Consider the following 8,813-nt stretch of genomic DNA (forward strand, 5'->3'; position numbering starts at 1 on the left):
GTACAGCCACTGTGGAGAACAGTGTGGAGATTCCTTAAATCCTGGAATTAGAACTGCCTTATGACCCAGCAATCCCACTGCTGGGCATACAAACCGAGGAAACCAGAATTGAAAGAGACACGTGTACCCCAATGTTCATTGCAGCATTGTTTATAATAGCCAGGACATGGAAGCAACCTAGATGTCCATCAGCAGATGAATGGCTAAGAAAGTGGTACATATACACAATGGAGTATTACTCAGCCATTAAAAAGAATACATTTGAGTCTGTTCTAATGAGGTAGGTGAAACTGGAGCTGATTATACAGAGTGAAGTAAGCCAGAAAGAAAAACACCAACACAGCATACTAACACATATATATGGAATTTAGAAGGATGGTAATGATAACCCTGTATGCGAGACAGCAAAAGAGACACATATGTATAGAATAGACTTTCGGACTCTGTGAGAGAGGGAGAGAGTGGGATGATTTGGGAGAATGGCATTGAAACATGTAAGAAACGAATCGTCAGTCTAGGTTCAATGCAGGATACAGGATGTTTGGGGCTGGTGCACTGGGATGACCCAGAGAGATGATATGGGGAGGGAGGTGGGAGGGGGGTTCAGGATTGGGAACTCATGTACACCTGTGGTAGATTCATGTTGATGTATGGCAAAACCAATACAATATTATAAAGTGAAATAAAGTAAAATTAAAAAAAATAATAATTAAAAAAAAAGAGGTTGTGGGGCAGGAAAGAAAACTCAGGGTCGCAATAAAAATGAAAATATTAAAAAAAAATTAGTATGTATATGGTGACCAAATATGTATTCTGACTTTAGTAAATATGAGCAAGAGAGGAAAAGTTAACCTGTTCATGTTTTTTGTTGTATTTTATTTTATTAGTTTTTACAACACTGCCTTATGATGATGAGAATTTAATTTTCCTTTTCCTTTAGACACCACCAGAAAATTCCAAACTTCCCTTGTACTTCAGTGCTACCATCACTAAACCCAAATCCCACACAGAATTCACGCTTGTAAATTTGTGGCAGCTTTCTTTTATTCTATCTTCATTGTCATTAAACAATAAAATATATAATTTTTTTTAAAAAAAGAATATTACAAGAGATAAGGAAGGACACTACATAATGATCAAGGGATCAATCCAAGAGGAAAACATAACAATTGTAAATATCTATGCACCCAACATAGGAGCACCTCAATGCATAAGACAAACACTAACAGACATAAAAGGAGAAATTGAAAGTAACACAATAATAGTAGGAGACTTTAACACCCCACTCACACCAATGGACACATCGTCAAAACAGAAAATTAATAAGGAAACACAAGTCTTAAATGATATATTAGATGAAATGGATCTCATTGATATCTTCAGGACATTCCATCCAAAAAGAGAAGAATACACCTTCTCAAGTACACATGGAACATTCTTCAGCATAGACCACATCTTGGGGTCACAAGTCAAGCCTCAGTAAATTTAAGAAAATTGAAACCGTATCAAGCATATTCTCTGACCACAGTGCTATGAGACTAGGTATCAATTACAAGAAAAATACTGTAAGAAACACAAACACATGGAGATTAAACACCACGTTTCTAAATAACCAACAGGTTACTAAAGAAATCAAACTCAAGAAATCAGAAAATTTCTATACACAAATGACAATGAAAACATGACAACTCAAAACCTATGGGATGCAGCAAAAACTGTTCTAAGAGGGAAGTTTATAGCAATACAATCCTACCTCAAGAAATAAGAAAAACATCGAATAAACAACCCAACTTTACACCTAAAGCAACTGGAAAAAGAACAACAACAACAAACCACCCCCCCCCCCAAAATTAGTAGAAGGCAAGAAATCATAAAGATCCAAGCAGAAATACACGAAAAAGAAAGAAACAGTAGTAATAATTAATAAAACCAAAAGCTGGTTGTTTGAGAAGATAAAACTGACAAACCCTTAGCCAGACTCATCACGAAAAAGAGAGAAGAATCAAATCAACAAAATTAGAAATGAAAAAGGAGAGGTTACAAAAGACAATGCAGAAATACAAAGGATTGGGCGGCTCCTCTCGCAGGGATTGGCTGTTAGCGGCGTTGCTGGTAAGCTCCTGGGTGGCGGCGGCGGAGTCGGCATCGGCTGCAGCGGGAGACTTTGGCGCGATGTCTCACACCATCTTGCTGGTACAGCCTACCAAGAGGCCAGAAGGCAGAACTTACGCTGACTATGAATCTGTGAATGAGTGTATGGAAGGTGTTTGTAAAATGTATGAAGAACATCTGAAGAGAATGAATCCCAACAGCCCCTCTATCACATATGATATCAGTCAGTTGTTTGATTTTATTGATGACCTGGCAGACCTCAGCTGCCTTGTTTACCAAGCTGATACCCAGACGTACCAGCCTTATAACAAAGATTGGATTAAAGAGAAGATCTACGTGCTCCCTCGTCGACAGGCCCAACAGGCTGGGAAATAGTTGAGTTTGGAAGCATTAGGGGAACGGGGGTGGGCTTGGAACACAGGTGTGTGCAGTGTGCTGTAGTGGAAGTTTTGTATTATAGTTATCCTGTTTCCATTTTGGTATACCCTAGCCAGAATTGAATGTATTAGATAAAATGTGATGATCTTGTTCAATCTGAAAACCCCTTTGCCCCCCCTTTTTTTTACTTAAACATTTTTATGATGATTTAGATGAAAGTTGGTTTTTGTCAGTTAATGTTGGTTCCAGTCCCTCAAACTGTTCATACCTGCTTTATAACATCCACTGTACTAATCCTCCTTCAAATTGGGGTGGGGAGTGGAGGCACAGTTTAGTTACGTCCTCAAGATAAAGTCTTGGTGAAAAACAAATAAATGTTCTTTAGTTATATATATTAAAAAAGAAATACAAAGGATTACAAAAGACTATTATGAACAACTATATGGCAATAAAATAGATAACCAGGAAAAAATGGACATATTCTTAGAAAAGTTCAATCTTCCAAGACTGAACCAGGAAGAAATAGAAATTATGAACAACCCAATTATAAGCACTGAAATTGAAGCTGTGATCACAAATCTCCCCAAAAAACAAAAGCCCAGGACCAGATAGCTTCGCAGAATTCTATGAAACATTTAGAGAAGAGCTAATGCCTACCCTTCTAAAACTCTTCCAAAAAATTGCAGAGGAAGGAGCACTTCCAAATTTATTCTACAAGTCCACCATCACCCTGATACCCAAACCAGACAAAGACAACACACACAAAGAAAACTACAAGCCAATATCACTGATGAACATAGATGCAAAGATCCTCAACAAAATTTTAGCAAACAGAATTCAGCAACACATCAAAAAGCTCATACACCATGATTAAATTGGATTTATTCCAGGGATGCAAGGATTCTTCAATATACACAAATCATCAATGTAATACACCATATTAACAAATTGAAAGATAAAAACCATATGATAATCTCAGTAGATGCAGAAAAGGCCTTTGACAAAATTCAGCACCTATTTAACATTAAAACTCTTCTATGGGCATAGAAGGAACCTACCTCAACATAGTAAAGCCCATATATGATAAGCTTACAGCAAACATTATTCTCAAGGGTGAAAAACTGAACGCATTCCCCTTAAAATCAGGAACAAGACAAGGGTGTGCACTTTTGCCACTGTTATTCAACATAGTTCTGGAAGTCCTAGTAACAGAAATATGAGAAGAAAAATAAATGAAAGGAATCCAGATTGGAAAAGAAGTAAAACTCTCACTGTTTGCAGATGACATGATACTGCACATAGAAAACCCTAAAGATAGTATCAGAAAGTTACTAGAGCTAATCAATGAATTTTGCAAAGTTGCAGGATACAAAATCAATACACAGAAATCACTTGCATTTCTATATACTAACAGTGAAAAATCTGAAAAAAAATTAAGGAATCAGTCCCATTCACCATTGCAACAAAAAGAATAAAATATCTAGGAATAAACTTACCAAAGGAGATGAAAGAACTGTACACAGAAGATTATAAGACACTAATGAAAGAAATCAAAGATGACATAAACAGATGGAGAGATATTCCATGTTCCTAAGAAGGAAGAATCAATATTGTGAAAATGACTATACTACCAAACACAATCTACAGATTCAATGTGATCCCTATCAAATTACCAACGGCATTTTTCACAGAACTAGAACAAGAAATTTCACAATTCATATGGAATCATAAAAGACCCCAAATAGTCAAAGCAGTCTTGAGAAAGAAGAATGGAGCTGGAGGAATCAAGCTTCCTGACTACAGATTATACCACAAAGCTACAGTCATCAAGACAGTATGGTACTGGCATAAAAGCAGAAATATAGACCAATGGCACAAGATAGAAAGCCCAGAAATAAACCCATGCACCTACGGTTATCTTGTTTTTTACAAAGAAGGCAAGAATATACAATGGGACAAGGCAGCCTCTTCAATAAGTGGTGCTGGGAAATACTGGACAGCTACATATAAAAGAATGAAATTAGAATACTTCCTAACACCATACACAAAGGTAAACTCAAAATGGTTTAAAGACCTAAATGTAAGACCAGAAACTATAAAACTCTTAGAGGAAAACATAGGCAGAATACTCGATGACATAAATCAAAGCAAGATCCTCTATGACCCACCTCCTAGAGTAATGGAAATAAAAGCAAAAGTAAACAAGTGGGACCTGATTAAACCTAAAAGCTTTTGCACAGCAAAGGAAACTATAAGCAAGGTGAAAAGACCACACTCAGAATGGGAGAAAACAACAAATGAAACAACTGAGAAAGGATTAATTTTCAAAATGCACAAGCAGTCATACAACTCAATACCACAAAAACAAACACCCCAAAGAAAAGGTGGAAAAAAAGACCTAAATAGAATTTCTCCAAAGAAGACATACAGATGGCTAACAAACACATGAAAAGATGCTCAACATTGCTCATTATTAGAGAAATGCAAATCAAAACTACAATGAGATATCACCTCACACCGGTCAGAATGGCCCTCACCAAAAAGTCTACAAACAATAAATGCTGGAGAGGGTGTGGAGAAAAGGGAATGCTCTTGTACTGTTGGTAAATGATGTAAATTGATACAGCCACTATGGAAGACAGTATGGAGATTCCTTGAAAAACTAGGAATAAAACCATCATATGACCCAGCAATCACACTCCTAGGCATATACCCAAAATTGAAAGAGACACACGTATCCCATTGTTTATTGCAGTACTATTTACAATAGCTAGAACATGGAAGTAACCTAGATGTCCATCAAGAGGTGAATGGATAAAGAAGTTGTGGTATATATACACAATGGAATATTGCTCAGTCATAAAAAGGAATGCATTTGAGTCAATTCTAATGAAGTGGATGAACCTAGAACCTATTACAGAGTGAAGTGAGTCAGAAAGAGGAAGATAAATACCATATTCTAACACATATATACAGAATCTAGAAGAATTTATTTACAGGGCAGCAATGGAGAAACGGACATAGAGAATAGACTTACAGACACGGGGAGAGGAGAGGAGAGGGTGAGATGCATGGAAAGAGTAACATGGAAACTTACATTACCATATGTAAAATAGATCGCCAATAGGAACTTGCTGTATGGCTCAGGAAACTCAAACAGAGGCTCAGTATCAACTTAGAGGGGTGGGATGGGGAGGGAGAGGGGAGGTAGTTTCAAAAGGGAGGGGATATATGTATACCTATGGGTGATTCATGTTGAGGTTTGACAGAAAATAGCAAAATTCTATAAAGCAATTATCCTTCAATAAAAAATAAATAATATCTTTTAAAAAGGCTCTTTAGTTCTTCTTTGCTTTCTGTCATAAGGGTGGTATCATCTGCATATCTGAGTTTATTGATATTTCTCCTGGCAATCTTGACTCCAGCTTGTGCTTCATCCAGCTCAGCATTTCTCATGATGTACTCTGTGTATAAATTAAATAAGCAAGGTGACAATATACAGCCTTGATGTATTCTTCCCTGATTTGGATCCAATCTGTTGTGGAGTTGGCAGTTTCAGCTCCATGATCTAGAGCACAGTCTCAGAAGTTGTGGCTCGCAGCTTCGTTGTTCCATGGCATGTGGAATCTTCTCAACCCAGGGACTGAACATGTATCTCCTGCACTAGCAGGTGGATTCTTTACCACTGAGCCACCAAGGAAGCCCCATAATTGTCTTTAATATATACTTAATTCTGCCTCCGACCTTTAGAAATAGTAAAGTAAAATGTTAGAAAATTTTGGATTACTTATCTGGAAGAAAAGGTCATATAGTTAATATTCTAGTTTAAAGAAAAACAGTTTTATTGAGGTATAATTTATATATCAAAAACTGCACATACTTAATGTGTACAATTTGAAGAGTCTGGACCTATGCAAACTCATGTGATACCAGCACCACAATCAAGGTAATAAACGTCCCAATTCCCTTGTGCTCTTTTGTTTTTGTTTTGTTTGGGAGTGATGGCTTCTCCTGCAGTAGTTGTGGCTCCCGGGCTCTAGAGGACAGGTTGAAGAGTTGGGGCACAAAGGCTTAGTTGCATCATGGCATGTGGGATCTTTCAGCCCCAGGGATCGAACCTGTGTCTCCTGCCTTGGCAGGTAGATTCTTTACTACTGAGCCACCAGGGAAGCCCTTCATGCATACTTATATTTTTAAAAATCTTTGCAGTTAGAAACAATACTGCAGCAAAGTATCCTACTTCTATGCCATTGTAAACCTGTGCAAGTATAACTTTTGAATAAATTCCTATTGTAAAATTATTCAGTCAAAAACTTTTGGTAAATAATTGGCAAACTGCCATCTAGAAAAAGTTCTGTATTCTTTTTTTGGACAGTATTTTTTTTCTAGAATTTGTGATAGCAAATATTATGTGTCAGTTTGACTGGATTGGGGGATATCAGGTGAGGGGACTTCACAGCCTCTATAACTGTGTAAGCCAATTTCTCATAATAAATCTCCTTTTATATCCAATTGGTCTGTTTCTTTGGAAAACTCTGACTTATATAGAGTTTATTAAAATCAAATTACACACATATATATTCATATGTGTATGACTATATACATACATATACATGAATATGTATGTATATGAATAAATACACACACATATATACATGCATATACATACATGAATACATACACATATGTATTCATTTCCAGTGAAAAAAATGGAAGGACTACAGAATCTCCCTCTCCCTCACATTAAAATCTTAACAAATTATAAGACAGACTAATGGCATACATACACACAAACACGTGTATACCTGTGGCGGATTCACGTTGATGTATGGCAAAACCAATACAATATTGTAAAGTAATTAACCGCCAATTAAAATAAATAAATTTATATTAAAAAAAAACTAGAGGGAGGCAAAAATTTCCTCCATGTTATTTGAGAAGCATTATTCTGAGATAGAAGTTGTAGGAATCCTTAGGCAGATTTTGCAGATGCAAGAGTGAGAAAGGAAAAGTAAACAGCAAGAAGAAGGTAATAACCTGTAATGAAAAAGAATCTGAAAAAGAATATATATATACAAGAATAAATATATGTATAACTGAATCACTTTGATGTACACCTGAATCAACAGTAAATCAACTATACTTCCATAAACATTTTTTGATTGAAAAAAACTAAAAACTAGTGGATATATGTATGGTAGGTTGAAAGTCCCATGTGAAACCATTCTCTTCTGCTGTATACACAAATAGTGTCTTAGCTTGAACTGGAAGAAACCCTGCATTGCTCATTCCTTTTGGTCAGAAGAAAGCTTGGGATGTGGCTGGTGGATAAAGAGAGGACAACAGAATGCTCCATCAGAGCTAACAGTTTCTGACAGTCTAAAGACTTGGTACAAATTAGAGGCATAATTAGGATGTAGGCTTCCTTCCTCCCTCAATGCCCCTGCCCCCATGAGAGTAGATAGAAATACACCTGATTAGGTGAAATAAACTCTGCTGCAGTTCTTAAAACACAACCATAGATGCAAATACAAAGACAACAGTCTAGCAAACGCACCAACTGATACCGTGCTCAGGTCTGGGAACTTCTAATCCAGGCAAGAAAAAGGCAGTACAGAGAATACAAGAACACTGAAGCCCTGCTATTAGGCTGGTTAATGTAAATAAGCAAGACAATCGATCTCTTTGTTAAATAAGAAATCTAGTCGAGTTATGGGCATTTACTCTTTTTATCACATAGGTGAGAGAAGGAAAAAAATGCTAGTAATCTTCTACTGGTTTGACAGAACAATCTTATAAGTATTCATACTGTATGCTACTGCTACTGCTAAGTCACTTCAGTCGTGTCTGACTCTGTGCGACCCCATAGACGGCAGCCCACCAGGCTCCCCTGTCCGTGGGATTCTCCAAGCAAGAACACTGGAGTGGGCTGCCATTTCCTTCTCCAAAGCGTGAAAGTGAAAAGTGAAAGTGAAGTCGCTCAGTCGTGTCCGACTCTTGGCGACCCCATGGACTGCAGCCTACCAGGCTCCTCCGTCCATGGGATTTTCCAGGCAAGAGTACTGGAGTGGGGTGCCATATACTGTATAGAAATATGGAAATATCCAACATGACACCTAGAGAGCATCAGGCTATTAAGTAAGACAATTTATCAGAATTATAGAGCACTTTGGAGATTGAGAACACAGCAATGATTTCCAAGTCTTTGTTTGTATTATCCTTCCAAGGATAAATTTATAATATTAATAATAAAGAAGAGAACAAGTTAATCTATTTATAAATATTCATGCAAGTCCCAACACCACATCAGATCAGATTGTCTG

The 8,813-nt window shown here is 37.0% G+C and overlaps 1 pseudogene; it reads left to right on the top strand.

Annotated features, from left to right (window-relative positions):
* Window positions 1–2,129: 2,129 nt before the first annotated feature.
* Window positions 2,130–2,878, top strand: LOC138417836 (enhancer of rudimentary homolog pseudogene; annotated as a pseudogene).
* The last annotated feature ends 5,935 nt before the right edge of the window (window positions 2,879–8,813 follow it).

Source organism: Ovis canadensis, chromosome 13 (genome assembly GCF_042477335.2).
Source record: "Ovis canadensis isolate MfBH-ARS-UI-01 breed Bighorn chromosome 13, ARS-UI_OviCan_v2, whole genome shotgun sequence".
NCBI lineage: Eukaryota > Metazoa > Chordata > Mammalia > Artiodactyla > Bovidae > Ovis > Ovis canadensis.